Source organism: Silene latifolia, chromosome 2 (assembly GCF_048544455.1).
Source record: "Silene latifolia isolate original U9 population chromosome 2, ASM4854445v1, whole genome shotgun sequence".
Taxonomy (NCBI): domain Eukaryota; kingdom Viridiplantae; phylum Streptophyta; class Magnoliopsida; order Caryophyllales; family Caryophyllaceae; genus Silene; species Silene latifolia.
This window is the reverse complement of record NC_133527.1, coordinates 62,667,105-62,676,580: the sequence shown is the minus strand read 5'-3', so window position 1 is coordinate 62,676,580 and position 9,476 is coordinate 62,667,105. Positions and strand designations below refer to the sequence as shown.

Below are 9,476 nucleotides of genomic sequence, written 5' to 3'. Positions count from 1 at the left end.
TAAGAGAATCCAAAGTGTTAATTAAATAACAAGAATCTTGTAACATTTGTGTCTTAATGGTATTGTTATTGCTAAAGGTAACCCGGTCATTGCCCACCTCCAAGGCCAGCTTCCCATTTTTCACATTGATCACCGCGCCCGCGTTGTGCAAAAATGGCCTACCCAATATAATTGGGATTTGTGAGTCCTCGGCCATATCAACAATACGTAAGTCAACAGGTATGAAAAACTTACCAACATTGACGGGCACATCTTCTAAAACACCTAAAGATTGCTTTATAGAACGGTCCGCTATTTGCTAAGTGATATTTGTGCATTTTAAAGCACTCATGTTAAGTTTTTCACAAATGGAATAGGGCATGTGATGCGATCCCGCTAAGTGTTCACAAATTAAGATGTGGTCGTTGGTCACGGTCGAATCAAAACACAATTTATAGCTCCACAAACAACTCTACAATTAGTAAAGAGGCAAGTAAAGGTCGGATCCCAAGGGACGGGAGTTGAAATGAGATTTCTATTGTAACTAGTGGTGTCTAAGGGGTGTCACAAATTGGGTTGATGTAGAAGGTTACTAAACTAAAATAGCAATGAAAATAAACAAGCAAGATGAATTAAAGGGGTGTAAACAATTGATTAAAGGCACTATGGTGTCATGGGATCATAGGGGAATCATGGGATATGATCATACAAACATGTTCTCAAATTATAAGCAAGCAATTATTGTTGTGATGGATTGAGTTGGGTTATATCTTACAATCCTAGGAAAGTTTGGGTCCCAGAGCCGAATCGATTAGATTGTACAACACCTACAAGTCGACTTAATCTTCCCTACTCAACAACATGCATGGTCTAATGAGACTCGAGTTGGGTTATGTCTTACAAGTCTCATTGAAAAGATAGGAGATGATAGTAAATGCAAGGATTCATAGGCTTAGCATTTCATCAAATATAACATGTGCATGAGTTCAGATCAAAACAAGCAAGCAAATAAAACATGAAAGCATATTAATTTAAGCATGAATCATTCCCCATGTTGGTTTCCCCTAATCACCCATTAACCCTAGTTAAGAGACTACTCACTCATTATCATGTTGATCATGCTAGCAAGGTTGTCAATCATACCAACAAAGTGAAACATGATGAATAAATGAAAGTAATTAACAATAATTAAAAAGGGATTAAGAGATTATACCTACAAATGATTCCAATAACAAAGCAAGAATAATAGAAGTACTTGATGTTTGATTGAGAGGTTGTCAATCTCCCAATAATAACCCAAATAATCTTCAATTACCCAAAATAAAGGATGAACAAGAGAGAGATTAAAGAACTAAAACTTGGATTAAAACTTGATTAATACTTGATTACAATATTAAAGAGAGATTTGATTGATATTAACTACACTAATTATTGATAAGAAGAACATGCTCCTCTAATTAGACTAATGGGGTATTTATAGTGGAAATTAGGGAGGATGCATTAGGGTTAACTAAGGGCTAAACTAGTAATTACACTTTTTAAGTTGAGCAAGGAGGAGCCGGTATTTTCTGAGAGAAGGGATTCTTTCTTCGTAGCTTGGAGAAGACAATCCGTGCTGTGCTAGAATCCGGGCGGAATAGGGTCGGGACGGGCGGATTCTGGCGTTGGAATCCAAGCGGATTCAGGGGAATCCGGGCGGATTGTGGAGGGGGAATCCGAGCGGAATGTGGCAAAGCCGCTCGGATTGTGCTGCTGCGGGACGGACGGATTGGTGACAATCCGCTCGGATTGTCAGTCAGCAACAAATCTTCTTCTTTTCTTCCCTTTTCTTCATAAATTCCTTGGGGATTTCCTTGGGGACTCAAGGATCCTTTCTCAACATTGCTCTTCTACTATGATATGTACAAAGGCTTTCTAATCTTGTCTCTCCTTGATGCTTGGTCATTGAATTCGATCAATTTAGTCTCGTTTTGCCATGAGAATGCAAGATTCTTACTCCTTTCCTACCAAGGGATCAAAATCTCAAAGAATATGCAAAACAAAGAACTAAAGATAAGAAATGACCCAAATAGGCACTAAAAAGCATGGGAACAAGGCTAATTCGGGGGCTAAATATGCGCCAATTATGGTCACATCAAATATCCCCAAACCGAACCTTTGCTCGTCCCGAGTAAAAAGGTGACAAAGACTAGGACCAATACTAACCTATCCTAATAATATAGCAGATATGAGACAATTAGCGGGTCTCACTCCGCCCCTTCAACTCACAACAAGACAACCATGAGGTAGGATGCCTTCTTGCAAGGCAAGGTGGGTCTTGCCAAAATGGCGACACATCCAAACATTAAGCACACAAAAATACATAATGGATGCATCTACAAAAAAAATAGCCACTTTCCTCATCTAAGTGGCGGAAATTATCTACAAGGGAAGAAATTCAAGGGTACACACTCCTTCATAGATGCAATTTCTTCAAACTACTAAGCCTAGAAGGATACCAATAAATCACCTCCAAATTGTGTCAAGCTAGGGTACTTTTGTCCTCAATCGTTAAATGCTTTTGTCAAGAGTAGACTCCCTATGGTGTTAGAAACACTGGAGGATCGCGGAATTCCCCCTCTTGCCTAGACAAGAAGAAGGGTCGTCCCCTCTCTACCATGCACAAAAATGGATACGATGGATAAAGGGATCGATAGTAATTGAGTTTCATTTTGGGAGTTTGCTTTGTTGTTGTTTTTCCCCCCAATTTCTTGTGGCATATAACATTTGAGAACGCTTTCTTTTTGCCATTTCTTTTGATTTTTGGCTTTTCAACACTTGACAATTTTTCAACTTTCTTTTGAACATTTTCAAAGTCACCCCAATTAGTAACGAGGGTGCCTTGTATTTGAAGCTTAGGAGTTCTATTTTTGCTCCTCTTTTCATTTGATGCAATTTTGCAAACTTTCTTTTCACTTTTCATTTCATTGAACTCAAATTGATTTCTTTTTGTGCCCATTCCCTTTTGTTGACAAAAATATGGTAGAACATGGATGAATGATGGTTGTATGCATGGTTTCAAGGGTCACCTTGCAATAAACGGTAGCCAAGGAGTTATCACACCACAAGGTACTCTTGACTAAGCCTTAATCCATGGGTCAAAGGATACTAGCATGACACATCCTAGGGTTTTTTACAAGTATTCTAACAAGCAAAGTCTTAAGAACAAAAAGCATCTACTAGGGCCTATATACACTAGTCAAGCTTCCGAAGTAGACGGTTTTCGCAAAATTTTCTAACATGCAACTACATGCCATGATGCAACTAGCATATAAACATCCTAATGCAAATGATTCTACCAACTAATATGACATATAAACTAAATGCAAGTCCTAAGTTCACATTGTTATACCGCATCAATCAAAATAAAGCCACATAGTCATCAACATAAAGAGGAAAAAGGAGATTGGAAAGATCATACCATGCGGTCTTCAATATCCTCATGTCTCGGATGTGGCGTAGTCAATCAATGTGAACAAGGATAGAACAAACACAATATATACAAGACAATATATACAAGATTACAAAAGGAAATAAACATGTTTTTGGGTTTTCAATTTTTCAAATTTTTATGATTTTTGAAATTTTTCAATTTTTTTGGATTTTTGAATAAGGGTTAAATGTTAGAATTCCTATCCCCACACTAATATGGGCATTGTCCTCAATGGCCAAGATGATGCAAATTATGCAAAGATGATGCATGATTTCTATACTAAATGCAATCTAGACTAAGCTATACTACATGATGCATGGTTTTTGTTATGACGGAGAGGATAATTTAGATTACCTCTCGTTGTGTATGCATTAACTTCCCCAAACCGAGTATGACGCTATTGCTAATGTCCAAGGATGGGTGTAGTTCATGCACACACTATGCTATGCATGAAACTAATTTGTCATTTTGGATTTTGAAAACGGGAACAATAGAATGAGAACACCTCAATGGTACCGAGGTGTGAGTCCTCTAATGGGGCTAGGACTACTCCAACAATGATCAAAATTAGATAAAATACAAACAGAGAAATAGACAAACAATGAGAGTGTAGGAGTCTCCAAGGCTTGCTAATCTTCCATCATGCTATCATCACCACTTCCCTCATGAGAAGTGGTCACATTACCACTTTCCTTTTCATTTGCTTCTTCACTTTCTTCCTCATCTTCCTCATCATCATCTTCACCATCCTTTTCTCCTTCACTTGCTTCTTCCTCAATATTATCATCAACTTCTTCATCATTTCCAACAACCTCATTGTCACCCAAAACGACCCTAGATGCACCCGGAAATAAGACTTCTCTATCCGCCCAACTAGGCAAAGGACAAGATGGATCAAGTAGTCCTTGCCTAGCTAAATGTAGGAGGGGTGGATATTGAGCCAAGTAGGCATTTTTCCGATCTTCATAGGCTTGCTTGTGCATTGCTTGCATGAGAAGAGTCACATAGTCTTTCCCAACTTCAACTCCTTCCGGCTTGAACTCTTCATATTTAAAGGGGTAAGGTGGTATGACAATGGAAGAGGAGGGCATTTCAAGATCACCCTTTTGTTGTTGAATGATATACTCGGCTTCTTTGGAAAGGGGAAGTAGATAATTGGTCCGGTGGACGCTTAGACGGGAAATCTTTGAAGGCAAGGTGAACGATCTAGCTTCACTAGTTAGCCATCCATACTTAGTGTCAAGGGGGTTATGGGCAACCCAGTTGAACTTGTGAATCATAATATGCATATCAACAAGATGGCCACCCTCCTTTGCTTTGTACTTGTTATCCTTATTGAAGTTAGGATCAAAGTGCTTGGCTAGGAGTGTAACTAGGCCGCCATTGACAATAACGGTCGTGCCCTTCTTCCCACAATCAATATTGAGCCATCTATCTACCAAGAGCCTCAAAGAATTGTAAGGCTTGGTGTGAACTCTTCCGATATTCAAAGCCGATTCAAGGAGAATAAAATCAAGTCTTGTGAAATGGTTGGTATCATTCCTAGCAATTATGGTGTTACCCACGACCTTGTGCCATACTCTTATGCCCGGATGGTGGACCAAAAGAGCACGACTCGCATGAAAATCCTCAAATTTCTTCCCGGAGATTGCCTCCCAAAGAGGTGCGGGGTCATACTTTCCATAACTCTTAAAATAACTCGGTTCATCACTAAGACCCAAAATTTCACCCAATTCCCTAAAGGTAATGCGTCTACTAACATTAGCTAGACGAAACTCGATATTCTCCCTATTCTCAACTTTGGTGACTTTCAAAGAACTTAAAAATTCCAAGGTAAGGGAGGGGTATGTCAATTCCCTTGTTTCAAACAATTTCTTCAACCCCATGGCATTGAAAAAGGCTTTTGTTTGTTCAAGAACACCCAATTTTTGTATGGTATCTTCACATATGAATTTGGTGGATTGTAATGACTTCATAGCAAACTTGACAAAGGTACTTCTATGGGTATCGGAAATAAAAGTTACCTCCGGATAATGTAAAAGTTGATCAATTACCGGAGTAGAAGGTGTTGTTGCTCCCATAGAAGGTTGTTGTTGTTGTTGCACTTCCAAGTTTGGTGTTGCTACCACCATAGCCAATGCTTTCTTTGTTTGAAGAGCCTTTTGCCTTTGTGAGAGTGTTTTAGCCTTTGGTGCCTTTGTTGCCTTTGTTGCTCCCTTAGTCCTTGCCATTGATGAACTAACCAAGAAAAGAATGAAAAATCTTCAATTTGTAGTATGCCCAAATCGATTATGAAGGTGAAAGGCTTTGCCTTTATGAAAACAAAAATCGACTCAAAGGTTGAAGATTTTGTTCTTGGTTTTGATTTTTGTTGAAGAAGGAGTGATTAATTTGTTGTTGGAAGGATGGTTTGATTTGATTTTGGTTAATGTTGTTGAGGGTTTTTGTTTTTGTGATGGAGAGGATGAGGGTTTTGATGTTGTGGGTAGTGTTTATGAATGAATGAATGAATGAATGAAAGTGGGAGGGGTTTTAAATAGACCGAAATTTTCGAATCTGCAGGGGCAATCCGTGCGGATTCTGCCCAATCCGTGCGGATTCTGCTCTTTCTGAACTTTGTAAAACTCGCCTAAAGACGAGCGGATTTGTGACAATCCGCTCGGATTTGCTGAACACGGGACGGGCGGATTTGCTCAAAGACGGACGGATTTCAGTCCAGAAAATTTTGCTTGTTTTCCTCAGCTGGAAAGACGGGCGTCTTTCTTACAAGACGGACGGATTCTTCAAGACGGGCGGATTCTTCACAGGACGCCCGGATTCAGTCACAGTCAGGAATTTTTCAAAATTCAGCTCAGTTCAAGACGGGCGTCTTTTCTGCAATACGCTCGGATTCTGTAAGACGGCCAGATTCTCTGGAATCCGCTCGGATTCTTCCCCTGTGTACACGGATTCAGTTCCATCCGTGCACACTGCATTTCCCATACCGCTCTTCCATTATTTCTTCAAGTCTTGTGTTCATCATTGTGGGGGCACTACTAAGGCATGGATAGCCTAGGCAATTGCCATCCCCACACTAAGCTAAAAGTACTACACATCAATTGAAATCGTTAGTCCCTCCCTCACTTCTCTCAAACATGACAATTATTTTGATCAAAGTAAATAAAAAATCCAAAGATGACAAAAATGCAGTACAAGAATTGAAATGTAAGTTAGGGAGTTAGAAATATTTACAAGTGGTGGTTTAGGGAGGACTCCACCAAACTCTCATTGTTGATGAGATGTCAAGGGGGCATGTCCAAGGTGTTGTTGATGTTGCTCAACACCTTGAAGAAGTAATCAAAAGCTTGTTCATTATCATGGTAGAGGTTCTCAATAGACCGTGGCCTTTGTTGTTGATCATGATCGATGGCATGTCCAATGTAGGGATTAAAAATCCCTTCAAACTCGTCGTCCCAAAGACCACAAACTTCATTGAGTTGATCATTGAAAATCTCTTGCTTAGATGGAGACAACTCTCCCAATTTCTTCTCTTGGCCAATGTGGCCATACTCTTCTTCCTTGGTTGATTTTGATGAGCTTTGCAAGCTCTCCTTGTCACAATTCACTTGCTCTTTGAATGGAGCATCTTCAATTTTCTTCTTCCATTGGAGTTCCGATTTCTTCCTTTCATCTTTTCGGCTATAATGATCAATCATGAAACATGGCTCATGCAAACGAGGAGCTCCCATAGTCTTGTCAAAATTAAAGGTTATGCTTTCATCTCCCACTTCTAGAGTGAGCTCACCATGTTTCACATCAATCACCGCACCGGCGGTGTGTAGGAAAGGTCTTCCTAGGATGATTGGAATGTTGGAATCCTCCTCCATATCAACAATGACAAAGTCCACCGGGATGAAAAACTTCCCAATTCGCACGGGGACATCTTCCCATATCCCTAACGGTGTCTTCGTCGATCTATCGGCCATTTGGAGTGTGATGTTGGTGCATTTAAGCTCTCCCATCCCCAACCTTTTACTCACCGAGTACGGCATGACACTCACACTAGCCCCTAGATCACATAAGGCTTTGTTGATCGTCGTGTCGCCAATGGTACACGGTATTGAGAAGCTTCCCGGATCCTTTAACTTTGGAGGTGAACTCCCTTGAAGTCTTGCACTACTCACCTTAGTGAAGGCGATAGTCTCAAGCTTCCGGATCGACTTCTTCTTTGTGAGGATATCTTTCATGTATTTCGCATAGGCCGGAACGTGATTGATTAATTCCGTGAAAGGAATTGAGACTTCTAAATTCTTCACAATTTCCATGAATTTTCCAAGTTGATCATCAAATTTGGGCTTGGCTTGACGACTTGGAAAAGGAAGTCTAATCACAATGGGCTCCTTCTCCTTGGCCTTGTCTTCATTTTTCTTTGAACTTTCTTCTTTTGATGATTCTCCATCTTTGGAGTTTTGGACAATTTCTTCCTTTTCACTAGCTTCCACAACTTCATCCTCAACTTGCTTCTTCGGTGCTTCATACCTTGTACCACTTCTCAAGTGAATGGCACTAACCGTTTCATGTCTAGGGGGATTACTTTGAGGTGGTAATTGCCCTTTTTGTCTTTGTGAGCTTGAAGATGCTAGTTGAGTCAATTATGTTTCCAACATCTTGGTGTGAGCTAGAATGTTGTTGATGGTGGTCTCCGTTGCTTGGCTATCTTTTTGCATTTGAGTGAAAAATTCTTGTTGATTCTTTTGCATTTGGAGGACCGCTTTTTGGACATCAAAGCCTTGGTCATTTTGGTGATTGTATGGATTTTGATTTTGGTAACCTTGGTTTTGATTGTAAAAGGGTCTTTGATTTTGGTTTCTCATGGGTGGTGGAGTGTATGTTGTTTGAGGGTTTTGAACATTTTGGCTTTTGTATGAGAGATTTGGATGGAATTTGGTGTTTTCATTGTAAAAGTTGGAATAAGGGGTACCACTTTTGTATGCTTGGAAAGCATTCACTTGTTCATTTGTTCCCCTACATTCACTTTGGTCATGTCCCAAAGTTCCACAATTCTCACATATCCCACTTGGGATTGATGAGGATGCCGTCATGGCATTAACATGATGCTTTGATGATTTTGAGTTTTCCTCAAGTCTAGCCATAGCTTGTTCAAACTTCAAGTTGATTGTGTCAATGTGAGCACTAAGTTGAGCACCCAATTGAGTAACGGAGTCCACTTCATGCTTTCCTCCTCTAGTAGCCTTGCGAGGTCTACTATATTGTGAGTTATGGACCGCCATTTCCTCAATCTTGTTCCATGTTTGATTGTCATCAACTTCGGTGAACATTCCATTTGATCCCATATTGAGAATGTTCCTAGAATCTTCATATAAACCATTCCAAAATTGTTGCACCAAAAACCATTCGCTAAGTCCATGGTGAGGACATGAGCGACAAATTCCCTTGAACCGCTCCCAAGCTTCATACAAAGACTCTTCATCCCTTTGCTTAAAACCCGTAATTTGAGCTCTTAGCATGTTAGTCTTTTCCGGTGGGTAGAATTTTTTGTAGAAAGCTAGAGCCAACTTCTTCCAAGAATCTATTCCAAGGGTGGCCTTATCAAGGCCCTTCAACCATTGCTTCGTGGTGCCGATTAAGGAAAAAGAAAATAAGACCCATCTAATTTGGACTTGAGTCACGCCCGTTTGAGAGATTGCATCACAATAGTCGCAAAAGGTTTCCGTATGAGAATGAGGGTCCTCACTAGGCATCCCCCCGAATTGGCTCCTCTCAACTAATTGGATGAAGGCGGACTTGGCAATAAAATTTCCGGTGAGATGTTGCAGTGTAGGAGTACCATTTGGTAGATTCTCCTCGGTGGGTATGGAGTGTGACGAGAATTTTGGCATTGTAGGTGGATTTTGTGGGGTATTGTGTAATGGGTTTTCTTCTCCTTCTATTGCGAAAGGATTGACAAACTCACTAGTGGGTTGGACAACTTCACTAATACCTCTTAAATTCCTCCTAACAACTCTCCTATTGTTCGTCAAGGTTC

The 9,476-nt window shown here is 40.2% G+C and overlaps 1 non-coding gene across 1 annotated transcript; it reads left to right on the top strand.

Moving 5' to 3' along the window:
- Window positions 1-8,851: 8,851 nt before the first annotated feature.
- On the top strand, window positions 8,852-8,958 carry LOC141644441 (small nucleolar RNA R71). The gene has a single exon (XR_012544060.1). It is a non-coding gene; the product is annotated as a small nucleolar RNA R71 (small nucleolar RNA).
- The last annotated feature ends 518 nt before the right edge of the window (window positions 8,959-9,476 follow it).